This window comes from Macrobrachium rosenbergii, chromosome 13, assembly GCF_040412425.1.
Source record: "Macrobrachium rosenbergii isolate ZJJX-2024 chromosome 13, ASM4041242v1, whole genome shotgun sequence".
NCBI classification, from domain to species: domain Eukaryota; kingdom Metazoa; phylum Arthropoda; class Malacostraca; order Decapoda; family Palaemonidae; genus Macrobrachium; species Macrobrachium rosenbergii.
The window spans coordinates 24,968,133-24,992,271 of record NC_089753.1 but is presented as its reverse complement, the minus strand read 5'-3'; the positions used below and the strand labels follow the sequence as shown (position 1 = coordinate 24,992,271).

General features: G+C 41.4%; 1 protein-coding gene across 5 annotated transcripts in view; it reads right to left on the bottom strand.

The window, feature by feature from the left end:
- LOC136845048 (phosphatidylcholine:ceramide cholinephosphotransferase 1-like) overlaps positions 1-24,139 on the bottom strand; it is a 274,371-nt gene that overhangs the window by 100,717 nt on the left and 149,515 nt on the right. The gene's annotated exons all lie outside the window — the stretch shown is intronic.

Below are 24,139 nucleotides of genomic sequence, written 5' to 3'. Positions count from 1 at the left end.
TGCGCTGCAGTACATCCTTCAATAATAATAATACACAATACACACACTAATAATAATAATAATAATAATAGCGGATCTGAACTCATCAACATCAAACGCGTAATCTTAATGCACAAAATGGCACGAACCAACAAGATTTGCAATACCTGGAATTAGCATTACACTACAAACTCCTATTTGCATACATTCTGGAACAAGTCTCCTAGAACAGGCTAATTCTTACGAGGAAAAAATAAAATAAAATAAAAAGATTCAAGCTTTCACAGCCAGACGGCATATGGAATAGGTCAGTCATGTGAAAAGCTTGACAAACGTGGACATATAAATCACTATATTTCAGAGGCTGCAGAAAGTAGGGTTGACAAGCGTCCATTCGCGGAAGGGCGAATCGCTATTTGGTCTTCAGATGTCTGTATGACTGAACCTTTCTACCAGATTTGGGCAAGAGGGCAAGAATAGATCTCTTTCAGATTCCCGATACAAAAATTCTTCTGCCGACGTTCAGGCGGTTCCATACGAGAGATGGCTCATGAGAAACGTCAGTGGAAGGGTCCCTGCCACATTCATACCACAGTGGCCGAGTACTCACTCCATCGAGGCAGGAATGGCTTCCTTCAAAAGATTTCTTCCTTTTCCATTCGTATCTTTTATTCTGAGGCCACTTCGTTCACTTGACTTTCTTCCTACTTTGGCTCCAGTGAAGAGTATCTTTTTCAACCCTCTCTCTCTCTCTCTCTCTCTCTCTCTCTCTCTCTCCCATTTTACAACACGTGTCGTTCTGAATCTTTTTCTCTATATCTTTTCTCGTTCCTCTCCGTGGCCATAAGGCTTCCTTAGGTCCTGAACCCCAACTCCCAAACCCCCAGGGGAGGAGGATCAGGGATATACCACCTTGGAGACCGAGAGAGAGAGAGAGAGAGAGAGAGAGAGAGAGAGAGAGAGAGAGAGAGAGAGAGAATTGTGAATATTATTATTATTCAGAAGATGAACCCTATTCATATGGAACAAGCCCACCACAGGGGCCACTGACTTGATTTCAAGGTTCCAAAGAATATTATGGTGTCCATTAGAAAGAAGTAACACAGGGTAATGGGGAATACGGAAAGAGATAAGTTATTAGATAAGAACAAGGAATTAACAAACTGATAAATAAATAGATAAAAATGTAGGTCAATTATTAAAATACAAGTAGAATTGCTTTAGGGCAGTGATGCATTGCGTCTTCTAATAATAATAATAATAATAATAATAATAATAATAATAATAATAATAATAATAATAATAATAATAAAAAGTAGTTGTAATTTCTTCAGTAAATATGGCAATTCGTAAATAAAACAAAATGAATAAATAGAAAAAACGTAAAGTCAATAAAACATAAGAATTGCATAGTTAGATATGCGCTGCAGTACATCCTTCAATAATAATAATAATAATACTAATAATAATAATAATAATAATAATAATAATAATAATAATAATAATAATAATAGCGGGATCTGAACTCCATCAACATCAAACGCGTAATCTTAATGCACGCAAATGCACGAACCAACAAGACGGTAACACTGGAATTAGCATTACACTACAAACCTCATTTGCATACATTCTGAACAAGTCTCCCTAGAACAGGCTACCTTTACGAGAAAAAAATAAAATAAAATAAAAAAAGATTCAAGCTTTCACAGCCAGACGGCATATGGAATAGGTCAGTCATGTGAAAAGCTTGACAAACGTGGACATATAAATCACTATATTTCAGAGGCTGCAGAAAGAAGGATAAGCGTCCATTCGCGGAAGGGCAATCAAAGGCTTATCTTCAGGATGTCTGTAAGTGACTGAACCTTCTACCAGATTTGGGCAAGAGGGCAGAATAGATCTCTTTCAGATTCCTGATAAAAATTCTTCTGCCGACGTTCAGGCGGTTCCATACGAGAGATGGCCTGCGAGAAATGTCAGTGGAAGGGTCCTCGCCACATTCATACCACAGTGGCCGAGCATCCATCATCGAGGCAGGAATGGCTTCCTTCAAAAAAGATTTTTTCCATTCGTATCTTTTATTCTGAGGCCACTTGTTCACTTGATTTTCTCTCCACTTTGGGCTCCAGTGAAGAGTATCTTTTAACTCTTCTTCTTCTTCTTCTTTCTCTCTCTTCCCATTTTACAACACGTGTCGTTCTGAATCTTTTCTATATCTTTTCCTGTTCCCTTCCCGTGGCCATAAGGCTCCTTAGGTCCTGAACCCCTGTCCCCAAACCCCCCAGGAGGAGGATCAGGATATACCACCTGGAGACCGAGAGAGAGAGAGAGAGAGAGAGAGAGAGAGAGAGAGAGAGAGAGAGAGAGAGAGAGAGAGAATTGTATCATTATTATTATTCAGAAGATGAACCCTATTCATATGGAACAAGCCCAACCACAGGGGCCACTGACTTGAATTCAAGCTTCCAAAGAATACATGGTGTTCATTAGAAAGAAGTAACAGAAGGTACGGGGAATACAGAAAGAAATAGTTATTAGATAAGAACAAGGAATTAATAAAACTGATAAATAAATAGATAAAATGCAGGTCAATCTATTAAAATACAAGTAGAATTGCTTTAGGCAGTGATGCACAGGCCCTAATAATAATAATAATAATAATAATAATAATAATAATAATAATAATAATAATAATAATAATAATAATAATAATAATAAAAAGTAGTTGTAATTTCTTCAGTAAATATAATTCTCGTAACAAACAAATGAATAAATAGAAAAAACGTAAGTCACTAAAACATAACAACTGTATTAGGTTAGATATGCGCTGCAGTACATCCTTCAATAATAATAATAATAATAATAATAATAATAATAATAATAATAATAATAATAGCGGGATCTGAACTCCATCAACATCAAACGCGTAATCTTAATGCACGCAAATGCACGAACCAACAAGTGTTTGCAACACTGGAATTAGGCATTAATTACAAACCTCATTTAATATACATTCTGGAACAAGTCTCCCTAGAACAGGCTACCTTTACGAGAAAAAATAAAATAAAATAAAAAGATTCAAGCTTACAGCCAGACGGCATATGAATAGGTCAAATATGTAGTGCTTGACAAACGACATATAAATCACTATATTTCCAGAGGCTGCAGAAAGTAGGGGTTGATAAGCGTCCATCTGCGGAAGGGCGAATCAAAGGCTTGGTCTTCAGATGTCTGTAAGACTGAACCTTTCTACCAGATTTAAGTAAGAGAGAAGAATAGATCTCTTTCAGATTCCTGATAAAAATTCTTCTGCTGACGTTCAGGCGGTTCCATATGAGATGGCTCATGAGGAAACGTCAGTGAAGGGTTCCTGCCACATTCATACCACAGTGGCCGAGCACTACTCCATCGAGGCAGGAATGGCTTCCTTCAAAAGATTTTTTCCATTCGTATCTTTTATTCTGAGGCCACTTCGTTCACTTGACTTTTCTTCCTACTTTGGCTCCAGGAAAATATATCTTTATCCTTCTTTCTTCTTTTCTTTCTTTCTTTTTTCTCTCCCTATTTTACAACACGTGTCGTTCTGAATCTTTTCTCTATATCTTTTGTTCCTCTCCTCGTGGGCTATAAGGCTTCCTTAGGTCCTTGAACCCCAACTCCCAAACCCCCAGGAGGAGTGGATCAGATATACCACCTGGAGACTGAGAGAGAGAGAGAGAGAGAGAGAGAGAGAGAGAGAGAGAGAGAGAGAGAGAGAGAGAGAGAGAGAGAATTGTGAATATTATTATTATTCAGAAGATAAACCTCTATTAATATGGAACAAGCCCACCACAGGGGCCACTGACTTAAAGTTTAAGTTTCCAAAGAATATTATGGTGTCCATTAGAAAGTAGAAAGCAGTAACAGAATATAATAGGAAATACAGAAAGAAATCAGTTATTAGAAAACAAAAATCGAAATAAATAATATTAAACAACCGGATAAAAATGTAAATTATTAAAACACAAGTAGAATTGCTTTAGGGTAGTGATGCATTATGTCTTCTAACACACACACACACACACACACACACACAATAATAATAATAATAAAAAGTAGTTGTAATTTCTTCCCAGTAAATATAATTTCTGTAATAAACAAATGAACAAATAGAAATGTAAGTCACTAAAACATAACAACTGTATTAGGTTAGATTATGCGCTGCAGTACATCCTTCAATAATAATAATAATAATAATACAATACACACACATACACAATAGCGGGATCTGAACCCATCAACATCAAACGCGTAATCTTAATGCACGCAAATGCACGAACCAACAAGACGGTAACACTGGAATTAGCATTACACTACAAACCTCATTTGCATACATTCTGAAACAAGTCTCCCTAGAAATAGGCTAATACCTTACGAGAAAAAATAAATAAAATAAAAGATCTGCTTTTCACAGCCAGGACGGCATATGGAATAGGAATAACATGGCGCGTTTGACAAACGTGGACATATAAATCACTATATTTCAGAGGCTGCAGAAAGTAGGGTTAACAAGCGTCTATCTGCGGAAGCAAGGAATCAAAGGCTTGGTCTTCAGATGTCTGTAAGTGACTGAACCTTTCACCAGATTTGGGCAAGATACAAGAATAGATATCTTCAGATCTCGATACAAAAATTCTTCTGCCGACGTTCAGGCGGTTCCATACGAGAGATGGCTCATGAGAAACGTCAGTGGAAGGGTCCCTGCCACATTCATACCACAGTGGCCGAGTACTCACTCCATCGAGGCAGGAATGGCTTCCCTTCAAAAAGATTTTTTCCATTCGTATCTTTTATTCTGAGGCCACTTCGTTCACTTGACTTTCTTCCTACTTTGGCTCCAGTGAAGAGTATCTTTTTCAACCCTCTCTCTCTCTCTCTCTCTCTCTCTCTCTCTCTCTCTCTCTCTCTCTCTCTCTCTCTCTCTCTCCATTTTACAACACGTGTCGTCTCCTGAATCTTTTTCTCTATATCTTTCTCAAGTTCCTCCGTACATAAAGCTTCCTAGGTCCTGAACCTAACTTGATCCTCAAGGAGGAGGATCAGGGATATACCTCACCTTTGAGACCGAGAGAGAGAGAGAGAGAGAGAGAGAGAGAGAGAGAGAGAGAGAGAGAGAGAATTGTGGAATATTATTATTATTCAGAAGATGAACCTTATCCATATGGAACAAGCCCACCACAGGGCCACTGACTTGATATTCAAGCTTCCAAAGAATATTATGGTGTCCATTAGAAAGAAGTAACAGAAGGTAATGGGAAATACAGAAAGAGATCAGTTATTATAAAAATAGATAAATTAATTAAATAAATAAATAGATAAAATGTAAGTCAATTATTAAAATACAAGTAGAATTGCTTAGGCAGTGGGATGTGCATTGGTGTCTTCTAATAATAATAATAATAATAATAATAATAATAATAATAATAATAATAATAATAATAATAATAATAAAAAGTAGTTGTAATTTCTTCCGTAAATATAATTCTCGTAACAAACAAATGAATAAATAGAAAAAACGTAAGTCACTAAAACATAAGAACTGTATTAGGTTAGATATGCGCTGCAGTACATCCTTCAATAATAATGAAGAATAATACACACACACACACACACACACAATAATAATAATAATAATAGCGGGATCTGAACTCATCAAATATCAAACGCGTAATCTTGTCGCACGCAAATGCACGAACCAACAAGACGGTAACACTGGAATTAGTATTACACTACAAACCCCGCTCTGTATACATTCTGAACAAGTCTCTCAGAACAGGCTACCTTGATGAGAAAAAATAAAATAAATAAAGATCTAAGTTTCAGCCAGACGGCATATGGAATAGGCCTGTCATGTGAAAAGCTTGACAAACGGGACATATAAATCACTATATTTTAGAGGTTGCAGAGCGTAGGGCTGACAAGCGTCTATCTGCGGGAAGGGCGAATCAAAGGCTTGGTCTTCTGATGTCTGTAAGTGACTGAACCTTTCTACCAGATTTAAGAGGGCAAGAATAGATCTCTCAGATTCCCGATACAAAAATTCTTTAGCCGACGTTCAGGCGGTTCCATACGAGATGGCTCATGAGAAACGTCAGGTGGAAGGGTCCTGCCAGCATTCATGCCTTACAGTGGCCGAGTACCACTCCATCGAGGCAGGAATGGCTTCCCTTCAAAAAGATTTTTCCATTCGTGGTCTTTTATTCTGAGGCCACTTGCTCACTTCTGACTTTCTTCCCTGCTTGGCTCCAGTGAAGAGTATCTTTTCAAACCTCTCTCTCTCTCTCTCTCTCTCTCTCTCTCTCTCTCTTCTCTCTTCTTCTTCTTCTCTCTCTCCCATTTGCCAAACACGTGTCGTTCTGAATCTTTTCTCTATATTCTTTCTCGTTCCTCTCCGTGGCCATAAAGCCTTTAGATCTAAACCCAACCCCAAACACCTCCCCAAGGGGAGGAGGAGCCTGATATACCACCTTGAGACCGAAAAAGAGAGAGAGAGAGAGAGAGAGAGAGAGAGAGAGAGAGAGAGAGAGAGAGAAATGGACGACCTCTGGATTCAATTTTCCGTCGACCCAATCTCTCTCTCTCTTCTTTCCTTTTTATCATTTCTTGCAGTTTCTTTGTCGGTTTTCCTACTGCTTTTCCCTCTGGAAGTTTTCCTGACTCTCTCTCTCTCTCTCTCTCTCTCTCTCTGTCACCGTGTACCCGAAGACGTGACAGCAATCGCAATATGAGATACACGAGTGAAATTATTTATTAAGGCAAACGTTATCCTACTATATGAGAGAGAGAGAGAGAGAGAGAGAGAGAGAGAGAGAGAGAGTAATAAAGCATCTGTTTCGTGTCAGTCACTGTATCTCTTTCAGGAGGCTCGGTAGCACCCGTCAAACCACTTTTCCCACTTTACTCGGGGAAAATCGACAGGTTCCTTCCCAAACCTTGGAATTTTCTAGCTGCTTCTGTGTTTCCCCTTTGCTCGTTTAAGACAGAAATCGGTCGCTTTCTCTGGAGGTGAACTCAACCCTATTTTATATATGCTTTTTTTTTTAGTACTTCTTTGGTTTGAGCAAGATTCATAACCCTATATAATATATATATACACACATATATATGTCACTGCTTACAGTTCGCCTTCAGCTACTACAGCTGGTGCTGCTAAAATGTGTGTGTATATGTATATGTATATATATATATATATATATATATATATATATATAGTGTATATGTATATTTATATATAAATATGTATACATGTGTATACATATTTATATACACACACATATATATATTATATATACACAAACATTTTAGCACCACCATCTATAGTAGCAGAAGGCGAACTGTAAGCAGTGACATTCCATTACGGGCCACGAGAATTTTATGCCTCAATGCACTCGCCTAACTGCTTTGGTTACGTTCGGTTGCACTCAAATAATGGCTCTGGATTCGGCTTCCCACACACCTATGAATGGCAAGTCATAAGAGAGAGAGAGAGAGAGAGAGAGAGAGAGAGAGAGAGAGAGAGAGAGAGAGAGAGAGAGAGAGTCCCTATGAGGAAACTTAAACAACTTCTCTTAGAAATTCCCATATCCACTCAGAATATAGATTTCATGGAGAGAGAGAGAGAGAGAGAGAGAGAGAGAGAGAGAGAGAGAGAGAGAGAGAGAGAGAGAGAGAATCACTGGCTCTTGAACACGTGTTTTTAAAAATTTCTGTTTATATTTACAAGATTTTCACCACATAAAATATGACTGCCTGCACACGCCCGCAGAGGAGAGAGAGAGAGAGAGAGAGAGAGAGAGAGAGAGAGAGAGAGAGAGAGAGAGCTTAAAAACTGTATAAATATGTCAGTGACTTATTACTTATTTCTCTTTATATATTACAACTCCATTTACGACTACAATATTTTCTGAAAATAAAAATGTCCCAAACTTAATTTACATTACAACATTCTACCATTAAATAAAATTCCAACATTCTCCAGATAAATTCACGACGAGTTTGAAATTCGACGAAACGCCGAAACATTCTGAAACACAAAAGCGAGCGTAAATTAACGACAAATATTTAACCTCATTTTCAGATTAATGCTAAAACCTGACCTCCACTTACACAAGGTATTAGGTAGAAGGTAGAAGGTAAAAGACATTACAACAATAGTTTTCTGTACAGCCGCTACAGTTTATAATCAAGGCCACCAAAAATAGATCTATCTTTTGGTGGTCTCGTTGTAATGCTGTATGAGCCGCGGCCCATGAAACTTTTAACCACGGCCCCGTGGTGGCCTATCCTATATCGTTGCCAGATGCATGATTATGGCTAACTTTAACCTTTAATAAAATAAAAACTACTGAGGCCAGAGGGCTGCAATTTGGTATGTTGGTGATTGGAGGGTGGATGATCAACATACCAATTTGAAGCCCTCTAGCCTCGGTAGTTTTTAAGATCTGAGGGCGGACAGAAAAAAGTACGGACAGACAAAGCCGGCACAATAGTTTTTTTTTTTACAGAAAACTAAAAAGTGCGTGATGAGAATTACGTAACAGATTTGCTTCTGAATTCAGAAATTAATGCTAATAATGATATCAATACTGATTATTTCTAATTCATCCCATGTTAAGAATTTGGCAACTACAGCTGACTCTCTCTCTCTCTCTCTCTCTCTCTCTCTCTCTCTCTCTCTCTTTGTTTTTACACTGTGGCAAAACCACCGCTGTGGGAAACGGCTTAATTATCATAGCGCCGAAGACAAACATTACTATTCCTTTGATAAACACATCACGGGCAACGGAAAGGAGGATTTTATTCCATAATAATTTTGTTGTTTACATACACTGATATGATTTTAAGTTTCTTGGTCATACATGAATAATGAGAGATTAGCAGTCTCTCAATAATAATAATAATAATAATAATAATAATAATAATAATAATAATAATAATAATAATAATAATAATAATTATAATAATAATAATAAATTACCCATAGTGAAGACTGAAAAGTCAAATGGAGAAACAAATCCACAGTAATGAATGGGTACAAACATACTCAAAAGTAAATCTCGACTGAGGGCTCTCCGGAATCTGTTCGATTCCCATTTTCCATCAAACAGATTCCCGAAAGCTATCTGTACAGTTATCTTTGAAAAATATTTGCACCCACGCATAACTGGGGATGTGTTTCTCCAATAATAATAATAATAATAATAATAATAATAATAATAATAATAATAATAATAATAATAATAATAATAACAGCCTACTTTACCATGGAAGATATATTTCTGCAAGCTATAACTTTTAATCTTAACCACTGCAAATCCTGTAGCTTTATTCAACCAACCAAAGGCAGGGGTCAGTTCACATATTTCTGACTGACTTATGCAAACTGGCAACGCAAAGTAACTGGTTGGGTGTTTCAGTGCATCCACAAAGAGAAAGTTTAAAGCGTATTTACGAAGAGAAAGGACCCTCTGTTGACTTGGCTTTAGAGAGAGTGATGTGACTGACATAGGAATCGGAGCTTTCTCTAAGAGTGAAGAGACCTTTGAGTTGACACAGTACAAATGTCCACTTGTATGTCTACTGTACTTCTCTCAGTTCCAGAGGTCCTTTATTCCTCACACCACTGGGCTGTGGCACAGTCTCCCTACTGAGGACGTCAAAAAGTTCAAGAGAAGGTGCAATGCATTGCTACCCTAACACTATTCTCCTTGCAGTTTAATATATTTTTATCCATCTGCTGATTTTTTATTTATTTTTCCTCCTTTAATAAGTGAGATCTCTTCTTCCTGCATTTCTCTCTACCTCCTCTTACTTCTTTCCTAATGAACATCGTATTCTTTGGAAGCTTGAATTTCAAATCAGTGGGCCCCTTTGGTTGTTCCAGAAGAGCCCATCTTCTGAATAATAATAATAATAATAATAATAATAATAATAATAATACACAATAATAATAATAATAATTTTATTCAAGTTCTTTCAGTTACATCCTTACACCATACACTTCCTTTTGCCCTGTCCTCTAAAATCTTTCAAAAAACCTTTGGTGAGGTCGTTAGTTTTTGAAATCTTCGGGCTATTCAGCTCTTAAGGTAGTGAAAAGAGAGTTTATTATTATTATTATTATTATTATTATTATTATTATTCAGAGGATGAAGCCTATTTATACGGAACAAGCCCACCACAGGGGCCACTGACTTCAAAATCCAAGATTCCAAAGAATATTATGGTGTTCATTTGAAAGAAGTACCAGAAGGTAATAGCAAATAAAGAAAGAAGAGGTCAGCTATTAGAAATGGGAAATAAATGAACAAATTAATAAATGAATAGATAAAAATGTGAGTAAATTAATTAAATAGAAGGAGAATTTTTTTTATGGTATTAATGCAATGCATCTTCGCTTGAACTTCTTGAAGTTCCAATTGCACGGCGTCCTCATCAGGGAGACTGTTCCAGACTGTTCCACAGTCCACCGGTGTGAGGAATAAAGGACCTCTGGAACCCGAGAAGTTCGACAGCGGGGCACTTTTACAGGATACTGGTGCTGTGAAAATGGGGAGTTGGAGTGGTTGGACAGCAAGACGGAAGAAAGAAAGAGGTTCAGTAAAAGTCTAACAAAAAAAAAAAAAAGTGCAGCAGGGGGCCAAAGAGACGCTACAAAAACATTTTTTCAGAAATGCCGACAGTGCACCACGTGAGATGCACTGACGGCACTGCCCCCTTCAGGGTATGAACCTTGGGAATTTAGAGCAAGCAGCAATGAATCAAAAGGTGAAGTATAGCCATAATGAGGTCGATACTGGGTTCAATAACCCAGTACCCAAAAAGTACGACCCCCCCCCCGCAACAAAGGGCTCCTGAGACTAGGTCACTTACGCACTGAATTATACAAGTGCGAGGCATTAACGAAATTAACATATCGGATGGGATGGTTCCTCCCCAATTTCCATGATCGGATACGAAAGAGGGGAGAGGGACAGCATGAGAGGATCTCTCTCTCTCTCTCTCTCTCTCTCTCTCTCTCTCTCTCTCTCTCTCTCTCTCTCTCTCGATGACCCTAACTGCAATGCCAGTGACAGGTTATTTATATCATCAGGATTTCCCGTACACAAATACCTGGAAACTGGGAAGAGAGAGAGAGAGAGAGAGAGAGAGAGAGAGAGAGAGAGAGAGAGATGTTTCTCTTTCTCTCTCATTTCCGAAGCACCCTTGGGCCACGGTGCCTTTTGCAGGTGCAATAAATGACACGAGTAAATGCAGTTGCAGGTAGGAGGGTTCTCTCTCTCTCTCTCTCTCTCTCTCTCTCGGCCCCCTAGATCGTGCTGGATTCTCAGAGAGAGTCCGACAGGAATCTCAAAATATAGTACTTTACTCCGACACTATATATATATATATATATATATATATAGAGAGAGAGAGAGAGAGAGAGAGAGAGAGAGAGGCCAACAATCAAAATACTAAACTGGTTCTTGAGATTTACCCAAACCAACGGAAGCAAAGTGAAGCGATTTATTATTGCTTGTTCCTCCGCTTCCCGTTCCAATGTCCCTCTTCCTCGGCCGGTGGCCGTCGCGTTGCAGAGACAGAGAAGCAAGAAACAAATGGGGAACACAGAAGGGGTGTTTCTGTATGCACCAGAGAAGCTGGAGAGGCATTAAACACAACTTCACAATCATAGCATCGTGACAATCACACACGATTCAAACTCCAACTCAGCCTCACAATTGTACGAGACAGTTTTTTTCGGTAACAATCCAACATACCGAACCACAGGGCCTCTATCCTCCTCCCTCCTCCCTCCCCCTCCCCCTCCCCAACCCCCAATTGCATGTTTCCGAGCAGGAGTACAATCTGTGAATGAATAAGCCGCTGTTGTCAATTGCATTGTTGCATCACGGTTCGCGTCGTGCCCTTGCAAGAAAAGAATTTCTCAACAACAACATCTCAGCACCGTGTATGCGGGGAATGAAGTCATCTGCATGATAGTGTGTCTAGAGAGAGAGAGAGAGAGAGAGAGAGAGAGAGAGAGAGAGAGAGAGAGAGATGCACAACACAGATGTACCCTATGAAAATAGGATTAAAATCCCAGCTCTGTTGTAGATGAATGGAACATACCAGGCACACATCTAATGTCTTCAAGACACGTATGTACGCACATACAAATATACCATCACATAACAAACGCTCATACACATACACTTACACACATACACACAAACAAACACACCAACGGACACGAAATCGCAGAGCGATTGCGTCAGTCGATAGAAGGGAGACTCCTTCCCCTCTCTCTCGCGGGCGACATTCGCCATGCACACTTATCCTTCTCTGCCTCCATCCCCACCCACATATCCACGACCCCCAAAACCCCGCCCCCTTCCCTAATTCTCCCCCGGGCCAAAAATTCACGGGCCTCCACAGCAAGTCCTCCATCAATTTTCGGCAGTCCTCGATTGAACAGATGGGCTGCGCGACAGATGCATAACAGGCGTATAAAACTGTATTCCGGACAAACAAAAGAGCTAAAGCCAAGTGGTTTCTAGAATCTCTCCCCCAGAACCTCTCATACACTGTGACCTTCAAACGTTAATTGCAAATGATGCGGCCCTGGTCCTTTGGGTGGGGAGGGGACAGACCAGGAGGGAGTGGAGGAGGGGGTAGTTATGGAAGGAAACGGGGGTTGGGGGATAAACACGTCGGTATTAATCATCTATTTTGCCTGCATACGTCCTAAAGGCAGCCTCATCTAACCACACACACACACACACACTCTCTCTCTCTCTCTCTCTCAATACATATATAGTGTATATTATATATATATATATTTACGTTTTTCCGTGGGTTTAGTTTGAAATATATTCTGTGAGACAGGCAGCAGCCACTCTAAGTTAATTATTTGTGGATTCTGACTATACGGGAAACGTAAAAAAGAGGAAAACAAAGGAGAATTTCACATGAGCATAGGGCCTGGGTTACTGAGGAAATATTATAAACACGGGCACATTTAGCAGTGTATTTACATAAATGACATTAGCACGGGAAAGAGGAACTCAGTAGGTTAAATGAAACTGGGAAATCGCCAGTCCGAGAAGCTCCACGAAATAGCATCCCTCTGAAATGAGATATGCACATTATACGCCAGTAATGAAATAGACAAAAAGAATGAATTGAAGGTAATTGAGGTGCCAAAGGAGTAATAAAGAATTAATAATTGCTGATGCAAGAGGCGCACGGACATTAGACAAGGGAGATTTCTGGCTTTCTTTAAGAAATACATGAGACAAAAGCGTACTGAAATGGGGCCCTTCCAGGCACTTACCTAGCAGATTTTCCGGAGGGCGCGTAGAAGACAGTCCGTGGATGACTTTATGATTTCCGAGGACGAGTTTTCCACGGTGAGATGCGAAGGGCTTCCGTAAAGGAAAGGTGATGGGGACTCGAAACCCAAGCAATGGCGTGTGGGCTGAGGAATACGGCCGAAGGGCATGAGGAGAAGTATACTTTGAGTGGCCATGGTTGGGATGGGCAGTACCGGATGGGGCCAGGTGCTGGGGACGTCTTCACAAGTTCACTCCATATCTTCCAGCCCGGGTGTGTCGAGGAGACCTGGCATTTTGCCATCCTCCTTTGGGCGCGTCAACACAGATGCTTTGACTCATTGCACCTGCTGCCCGCAGGAGGCTTTTGGCCTGTAGGAGAAACGCCTGGCTTGGGGGGGATTACTTTTGCCTGAAGGAAAGATCTTTACTAAAAATGGAGCGCTTCTTAATCTTTTAAACCCTTGTTTTTAAGTCGATAGATGATGGTCTATCGATCATTGGCTGGCAATGCAAACACAACAACAACAAAGGAGGGGAGGGAGTAACGGTTAGCGAATTTTAAGTAATCATAATACCTCCTTATACAAGATGATGTACATGCTCCTCCTTCAGTGTGTACATCGATATTCGAGAATGAGCGGCAAATGCTTTACGTTACTTCACATTCTGCCTTGCAATGAACTTCTTACCCTAAGGGTTTTATAGTCTTGGTTACTTTTAATAACACATTGGGACAATTTTCGTTAACAGAACGCAAAGTGGTTTAAACACTGCAAAAAGAATAATATTTTAGATTTATGTTACCCACTGTAACTTTTATAAAGTGACTCGAACAATTGTGAATTAATTAAGATTATAGACCATTTACATGAGGCTATGGCCAACAAATGAAAAGAAAGGTTATTGTTCAAGAATTAAAATACACGGTTACTTAATTTTAGATAAAATGCATGCGGTTAGTATAATCTGCCTTGAAGAGGCTGTGTAAATGAAAAACAGCGTTTATTTTTTGTAAATGACATCCCCTTTTACGCGATACTGTAATGACTATACATATCTCGCATTGATAACTTATCTTCGCCGAATGTGCTTATTCCAGCTATCGTTCAACGCGAGGTGAGAGGGACGACCCACACACTGGAATCGACAGTCGTGTGCGGGGCGAGTATCTGCGAGGTTTTAATTCGCCAACCTTAAACTACGCTAATTTTATGCGTCTACTGCCTACTCAATGTTATGACGGGGCGAGCAGACAAAAGATGTGGGGTAGGAAAAACAGTAATCTTGGAAGGGATGGAAGGGGGAGAAGGGATAATAATAACAAAAGGAAAATTACCAAGACGTTACGAAGGAAACTTGACCGCATATGAAAGGCGGGACACGTCCCTCAGAGCTTACAAAAGGGGCATTTAAATCACAAGGGCAAGAGTTTATGACTCGCGATTCATTAAAATAAAGGTAACTAAATGACTAAAAGAAAGTAAATGATATTGGCAGAAGAGCTAAGGGAAAAGAGTGAGGGTTTTATTGTGTTAGGCGGAATTTATCGTCCTTTTGCCTATAAATTACGGCCCGGACTATCACTTCAGTCCCAGGGCGAGGAAAGTGCACCTGAAGGGCGCGACCTTCAGGAGGGCTGACACGCACGCCCGGCGCCGCTGTATAAGGCAAGGGCGCCACTACCTGTTATTCTTAATGATTTATACATTGTGTGGGGAATGGTATCCCGTATTTAATTGCCTCTGTGGGGATAATTTAAGGGAAGATTAAATAGAAGTGCAGGAAAGAGTGTAGTTCCTGAGAACGGAGGAAGATAGAGGAGGGCCTGACATCCCTTCTGGATTAGGGGTGCCAAGACCTTCGAAAGATGAAATGGTGGCACAGGTGCTATGGAGCTCTAGAGTTTCTGAACTACCTGGAAATTCCCACGCCCGTAGGTACTTTGCCTCGAGGCCTTCTTAATGGGACAATGTCCTCGGCTGGGGGAAGCGGAGGCCTGCGATCGGAGGGCGGTACGGAGTACCACCTGGGCCTGCTGATGCGACAGCTGACGCAGGAGTGTTCCGTGCGGGTTCTACCATGATCCGTCGCGTGCTCTCTTGTAGTTCATCGGCCAAGTGATGGCAGAACTTGACTTGCACCACAGGCCGGCGACGGACTGAGGCAGAGGAGGCGGTCGGGGGGGTGGCGGAGCGCCTGCAGGTATCGGGATGACCAGCCCAGTACGGGTTGCGAGGCCGCACCTGCAGGTGAGCTTCCGCGGTGGTCGGGAGGAACCGTCTCTCTGACCGACGCGGGTAGCGGTGCCAGGCCGGGGGGAGAGAGGAGGTCCTGAGTTGGATCCCGCGAATGGAGATCGGCGTAGCGCTCTGGCGCCGGTACCAGGCAGAGCCGCGCCATCAGAGGCTTCTGGGCCCGTCGGTCAGGACGGACGAAGCTTGGCCCCGCTCGGGCATGCAAGTGGCACCGGCAGGAATTTGCGGCAGCATTCCTTCGAAGGGAGACGATTGTGGGCCCTGCACTGGCACCGGAGCATGGGCCGGGCACTGGAACGGGATCGGGAACCGATCGAGGGGGCCAATGCACATTGTACTCAGGTGGCACTGGTGGGGACTGCACGTCCTCCTGGTACCCAGGGGCGCCGTCTTGGCTGAGGAGCAGCGGAGGGGATTACGTCTCGCGGAATGATTCGGGGAATGGGACCCCTAGATTGTCGTGTGGATTTCGGTGGGGACTGGAAAGTCCTGTCCCAGGATGACGCTCATAGCCTCCGGGGAGATGGTTTGCTACCGCAAGATTGCAAATTTTGATTGGTGAGGTCGTGAGACTTCAACTGGACCGTAGGGAGTATCATCTAAATTGATTTATTCCTCGATCGTGACGAGCTTCGTCTATTGACGATAATCGTAGGGGAACTCTGTCCTCCGGATGAGGGAGATTTGTGCCCGAGTCCTCGAGCAGTGACCGGCGCGCGGCTCGCTACCCGTGGAGGCTGATGCATAAGGCGCCCTTCGGCGGAGTGGCCTCAATGCCGACTGGGGATCCGTGACGCCAAGGCGACGGAGGTGAAGTTGATTTATTATTGCGTGGGCATTTCCCGCCCATGTAAGAATGGCCATAGACCTTGCACGCCGCAAAAGGTCTGGCTGAAATTTTCCGCGCTGCCCTGTGGAGGGCGCAGTGAGTTATTTTGTCGGTTTTCTGGGAGAGAGAGCCGGTTTCTTGTTCCGGCACTGTTCGAGGAATGCCCTGTTTTCTTTGCAATAATGGCGTTAGGCTTCTGCCTGAGTTCCCATTTTTGTGGAATCTCGAACCCCGGAGGAGGACGGGGATTATCTTCCGCCCCATGGATCCTTCTGAGGGTGGTGAGTTTCCCACATGTCTGTTATTCGGCAACACTCGTGAGTGTTATAGCCCACCATATGATGGTGAGGCAGGCAGAAGGCAGGAAATGCTGAATTTAAACCGCTCGGAGTACTGGCGGTGTTAGTGGCTCCTTCGAATCGAGCCATTTTGTCAACGCCTGCTCCGGAATGGTACGCCCCAATCGGACCAAGTCTGGCTCTGCTTCTCTGGGCCGTTTTCCAACGTTCTCCACTGGCTCGTAGGTAATCTCAGACGCCTTCGCAACTGCTTGGCGTACGGCTTCCCAGTTTCCCGGACAGCCCGCGGAAGGGCGTGGTAGCAACGCAGGCCTTTCCGCCCAGGAATTTAGTGAGAACAAGGGAGTTCCGCGGGAGAGATCGCGAGCACTCCAGGGACTGCTCGGCCCTTTCTGGCCATACTTCAGGCTCGACTCCATCCATTTGCATGAACGAGTGAGCTTGAAGCTGGAGGGCACTCATTCCCGCGCGTGCAGGGGGCGGGGGGTGGCGCTAATGTTCTAGCACCTGGAGCTCATGGCGCGCCTTCTCTCTCTCCTCACGTTCTTTCTCCCTCTGCACTGCTCTTATCCTCCCGTTATTCTTGGGCAATTGCCTCTCTCTTCACGTTCTTTTCCTTCTCCTGCTCTTGGAGCGATCTGTTCTCTCCTCTCGTTGTTCTTAAGTACCTGTTCCTCTCTCTGCACGTTCTTTATCCTTCTCCTGCTCTTGGGCAATTCTTCTCTCTCCTCCTCGTTGTTCTTGGGCAATTGTTCCTCTCTGCACGTTCTTTATCCTTCTTCCCTGCTCTTGGGCAATTCTTGCCCCCTCTCTCTCTCCCTCACGTTCTCTCTCTCTCTCCGCCTTGGCATCGTCCATCGCCTGGAACCCATGCCTCAGATCTGCTCCCATAGTCCCATGTCCTTCTCCCTAGCTGACATGTAGAATTTGAAATCCCCTGCGGTTGAAGCCCTGTATTAGCCATCTTGGAATAATGAGTATAGATATGTCTGAAAAGCACTCCAACTGCAGGAATCTGAAACACTCAATTGTTCACACTGCAGGCGAAATGGCTCTGTCTGAATACGACAGGTGATTAGTAAGTCTGAGTGAGACTCCTTGTTAAATTTGATATGTCTTGAAAGACGGGTGTTCTTGGTTAACGAATTCCAATATGTCTCGGAAGACGTAGTTGAGTTTTGTCACGCTCGGACTTGGCCGGCTGTAGCGTGAAGTTAAGGAGTTGTTCTAACGAACTAGAATGATCAGTCCCGTAAGGGCTTAGATGTGTGTGAACTACACTATATAATGTCTCAAAAGGACTTAATCTTGGGTTCCCGCGGGAATGAGAAATTCTCGCCACGTGCGACGTAGAATTTTAGGAGTCTCTGAGGACTTGAATTGAGAATTTGCCACAAAGTGACGTAGAATTTTAGGAGTCTTGAGGACTGGAATTTGGAGAAATTCACATGTATGACGTAGAATTTGGAGTTCTGAGGACTGAATTTGAGAAATTCTGCCATGTGACGTAGAATTTAGGAGTCTCTGATGACTGAATTTTGGAGAAATTCTACACGCATGACGCAGAATTTTAGGAGTCACTTAGGACTTGAATTTGTGGAATTTGGAGGAATTCTGCCATGGTACGACGTAGGACTTTAGGAGTCAACAGACTTGGAATTACGGATTCGTCCCTTAGACTTAGAAATTACTAACGGAAACCCAAAGAAAATGTATGCTGGGAAATGAATGGGAAAAAAAAATGCTACACACGCGGGCATGCCAAGCGGGGTGGGGTTGCAGGTCGTCGGCCAACACTGAGGAGAGGATAACAGTACAACGGCCTAGTAATTGGTCCCTAAGCGGAGTTTAAATTTCGCTTCTAACACCTAACTCCCGAATTCTAACTACACTGAGAGAATTTTCATACGCAGTTGACTTCTGTCGTCCCACGGAATTTATTCCGCGCTAAATAACAGTTCGCTAATCTGAAATGCGAAGTAAGAGTTATCACAGGAATTTCTTTCGCACTATTCCTCGAAGCAAGAATATGGTGGTAAGGATTTTAATATTAGAGGAATTTCGCACTCATTCCTCGAAGCAAAGGATGACAGCACTTTCGGTTATTTCCTAACTACCTATCCTGAAAGGCATGCATTAACGAATCTAATACGGCGGTTCTTTTCTCTCAGTGATTACATGCGTCCCTATTTCTAATCTTAGAACAGTCACGATTGTAAAAAGGTTTTGCTAAGGTTAACACATTACTTACGTGGAATTTTCTGGATCTGTGTGCTGGTTTTACACAAAAGGTTCGTAATTGTCTCGTACCCAGCTTAGCTTTGCTAATAGCTGATCTGGCACGTTGCAAATGCAATAAAGCAACACTAGGGGAACTGCAACTGCAAAACGAGATCTATGGCCAGGTCGCCATTTTTACGTTTTTCCGTGGGTTTAGTTTGAAATATGCTCTGTGAGACAGGTAAGTCACGGTTAATTTAGTTCTGTGATTCTGACTTCGTGGTACGGGAAACAAAAAGAGGAAACAAAGGAGAATTTCTATGGAGATAGTCTGGTTACTGAGGGAAATATTACGTAAACACAGTACATTTAAAGTAGTGTATTTACATAAATGACATTAGTACGGGAAAGAGAACTCAGTAGGTTAAATGAAACTGGGAATCCCAGCCACAGTCCGAGAAGTTTCCACGAAATAGCATCCCTCTGAAATGAGAGATAGCGTACATTATACGCCAGTAATGAAATAGACAAAAGAATAATGAATTCGAAGCTGCAATTGAGGGAGCAAGCAGAAGGAGTAATAAAGAATTAACACTGCTGATGCAAGAGGTGCAATGGACATTAGACAAGGGAGAGATTTCCTGGCTTTCTTTAAGAAAATATTATGAGACAAAAGTGACTGAAATGGGGTCGAAATTTTACCTTTAGCAGATTTTCCTGAGGGTGCGTAGAAGACAGTCCGTGGATGACTTGCGATTTCCGGAGGACTTGTTTTCCAGTCGTGGTGAGATGTGCAAGGGTTTCGTAAAGGGAGTATATGATAGGACTCCTCGAACCCAAGCACGGCGTGTGGGCTCGAGGAACACGGTCGAAGGTTTCGAGGAGAAGTATACTTTGAAAGCGGGCGACGTGGTTGGGATGGGCGTACTGATGGGGCCAGGTGTTGGGGACGTCTCACAAGTTCACCCCATATCTTCCAGCTCATGTGTGTGAGGAGACCTCGTGGGTTTCTTTGCTTTATCCTCCTTTGGGCAGGGGTGCGCCCAACACAGATGCTTTGACTCATTGCACCTGCTGCCCGCAGGGGAGAAGTTTGGCCTGTGAGAAACGCCCAAGCCAGATTATTTTTGCCTCATGAAAGATCTATCAAAATGGGATGCCTTTTAATCTTTTAAACCCTTGTTTTAAGTCGATAGACAGATGGTCTATCGGATCGTGGCCGGCTGGCAGTAAATGAAATAATAACAACAACAAAGGAGGGGGAGGAGGCAATTTGTTAGCGAATTTCATAATCATAATAATATATATATATATATATATATATATATATATATATATATGTATATGTATACACACACACATATGTATATATACACATATTAACTTCTCGAATTCTTCGCATTTTGGAAATGAGGAATGAATGAAGCTATACTGATGCCTGCCTGAGTTTTGATCTCAGGTTAGGTAACGACACACACACACACATATATATATATATATATATATATATATATATATATATATATATATATATATATATATATATATATATATATATATATATATATATATATATATATATATGTACAAGTCACTCACCATGAATATTCATATTTATAATACCCACAAACGACCTTTCAAGTTCCCTGATTTCTTCACACTTTTTAGGGGAAAACGCTTTGGACTGAAGGGCTTTGAATCAGAGATATGATGGAACAAAGAAGAGGTTTCTAATTTCCAGCGACGAGGATCGAACTCACGCCCTTGTCCACACAAACAAAAAACATCCTCTCAATTCTTTCTAGAATAGAACAGAACTCAGAATTTAGGCCAAAGGCCCAGCGCTGGGACCGATGAGGTCACTCAGCGCTGAAACGGAAATTGAGAGAAGAGGAGGTCTGAAAGGTGAAACAATAATTGTTAGGAGAGTGCTGAGAAGAGTAAGATGGAAGAAAGGGAATATGAACGGAGGTACAGTCAAAAGAATGAAAGGGGTTGCAGCTAGGGGCCGAAGGGACGCTGCTGACGACTTTAAGTGACTACAGCGCATCGCAAGAGGTGCACTGACGACACTACTTATAAATATTGTAGAAATTATAAATATTTATAATTTCTATAACTGGATGGAATGTACAAGAAGCCATTTTTGCTAGAGGCAATTAAGCATCCTACTTAGTTCTTTAATGACCTGACCAGAGAGAGAGAGAGAGAGAGAGAGAGAGAGAGAGAGAGAGAGAGAGAGAGAGAGAGAGAGAGAGAGAGAGAATTATTAACCAATACAACAAATAATCCACTTAAAAAAATTACTGACAGAACTGAACTCGATAATATAATGCAGTTATGACTCCAACTGTACGAACGAAGAGCAGAGAGAGAGAGAGAGAGAGAGAGAGAGAGAGAGAGAGAGAGAGAGAGAGAGAGAGAGAGAGAAAGGGGGAGGCTATTATTCTGGGGGGGTGGGGAAAGATGGTGGATAAGCTAACCTTGAAAGACCAGAAGCGAGAATTGGAAATCAGTATTCTGAGAGAGAGAGAGAGAGAGAGAGAGAGAGAGAGAGAGAGAGAGAGAGAGAGAGAGAGATCCAGTCATCCCAGCATATGCATCAAAATGTCCAGAAATTGGCCCTGATTCACGCGTGGGCCGATTTCAATCTAAGTTCACCTTGCTCCATTTTCCCACTCTCTCACACAAGAAGAAGATCTTCGAACGAGTTCCTGGGAGTCAACAAATGTCAGAGAGTGGTCTCCAATAATAATAATAATAATAATAATAATAATAATAATAATAATAATAATAATAATAATAATAATAATTAATAATAATAATATTATTATTATTATTATTATTATTATTATTATTATTATTATTCAGAAGATGAGCCCTACTCAAATGGAACAAATCCACTGGGGCTATTAATTTGAAATTCAAGCTTCTTAAGAATATTATGGTGTTCATTAAAAAGAAGTAACAGAAGGTAATGGCGAATATAGAAGAAGGAAGAGATCAGTTATTAGAAAAGAAAAAATAAATTAATAAATAACTAGAAAAAATATAAGCAAATGACTAAATTGCAAAGAGAACTGTATTAGGGTAGTAATGCACTGCATCTTCGCTTGAACCTTTGAGGTTCCAATTGCACGACAACCTCAGCAGGGAGGCTGTCCCACAGTCCAGTGGTGTGGGGAATAAAGGACCTCTGGAACCGAGAAGTTCGACAGCGGGGCTAAACATTCACAGCACACTGGTGCTGCTGTTCAGCGAATCTGGTTGCTGCTCTCGGCAAGTAAAGGGATCAAGGATCCATTGTGAATATGAAAGACCTCTGTTAAATAATAAGTATGCAAAAATCTCACCACTGATTGGACTACATCTACTACGTAAGAGGCTCTACTGGTAGCAGTCTATTTAGGCTTAAGGCCTAGGGACTGAGGCCTAAGGCCTAGGGACTGAAGTCTAAGACCTAGGGAGTGAGGGTTAAGGCCTAGGGACTAAAGCCTAAGGCCTAGGGACTGAGGCCTAAGGCCTGGGGACTGAGGCCTAAGGCCTGGGGACTGAGGCCTAAGGCCTGGGGACTGAGGCCTAAGGCCTGGGGACTGAGGCCTAAGGACTGGGGACTGAGGCCTGGGGAGCCTAAGGCCTGGGGAGTGAGGAGGCCTGGGGACTGAGGCCTAAGGCCTGGGGACTGAGGGCCTAAGGCTTAGGGGCTGAGGGCCACAGGGACTAAAAAGGCCCTGAGGCCTAAGGCACAGGGGACTAAAGCCTGAGGCCTAAGGCACAGGAGACTAAAGCCTGAGGCCTAAGGCACAGGGGACTAAAGGCTGAGGCCTAGGGACTAAAGCCTTAGTCCTAAGGCCTAGGGACTAAGGCCTAAAGCCTAGTGAAGGGGCTGAAACTGATGGAAAGGGGAGATGAATTTGTGTGGGTATCTACCCCTCACGTAAACAGCCACGTTTGGCTTCGTCAGCTCTGCCTGACCTTACCAGCAGGCATGTGTGACCCCGAACGAGATGCCCGTCGACCCTGGCTATTACCCCGACCTTACACGACTGCTTGCCAACACTGGCAGTCAACCCTGACCTCGGCATTCTTAACACGTGACCTTGGCAGCATGGGGAAACTGGCTTGAATATGCACCTCTGGCAGATGTCAAGAAACTACTTAAATTTCTAAGGAGCTAAGAAGCATTCATTATTAAATATGAGTTGATCTTTTCAATACAAGATGGCTCTTCTATTCATTAGAATAAATGCGCGATGCAGGTTGTTTGTAAAAAATCCTTTCCAGCCGAATCAAAAGACATGCTAGGTTTTTCATCGCAGGAATATCATGTAAAAAGATTTTTGTTAGTGATATTACCTGACGAAAATATACACACACACACACATATATATATATATATACATATATATATATATATATATATATATATATATATATATATATATATATATATATATATATATATATATATATATATATATATATATATATATATATATATGTATATATATATATATATATATATATATATATATATATATATATATATATATATATATATGGTACAAAAGAAGCAAAGGTCTCATGCAGATAAATAAAAGATTGCAGAGACGAGAAAACTCACGCCGAAATCCACAGGGAAGCACTGGCAGGAATACAGAATTACAGTATTACAGAGGACATCGTACTATATACATACATACTGTACATACATACATACACACATACATACATACATACATTTACATATATGTAATAAATATATAAACATTATAATAATAATTGCTATCTTGATTTATCATTCATGCAAAATTGCACCATGCAAGATAACGCAAAATGAAAAATGGAAATTATGTGCATATATATATATATATATATATATATATATATATATATATATATATATATATATATATATATATATATATATATATATATATATATATAATTTCCATCCAGACACGTAAACAGGTACAATGATATGTAAGTCAAACAGTAGACAGATATTTCGTTTATATTTCAAAACACACAACACAAACAAATGAAGCCTGAACTCGCAAGCGGGTCCTCTTGAATTAAAACTTAAGTTTTGTGCAATGAAGTTATCAAATTTGATTTGTAAATTAACATTCACCCAAAGAAAAATATGTAAACGTTCTACAAACAGCGCAAATAATAATAAATATTTAAACACAAGAAAGA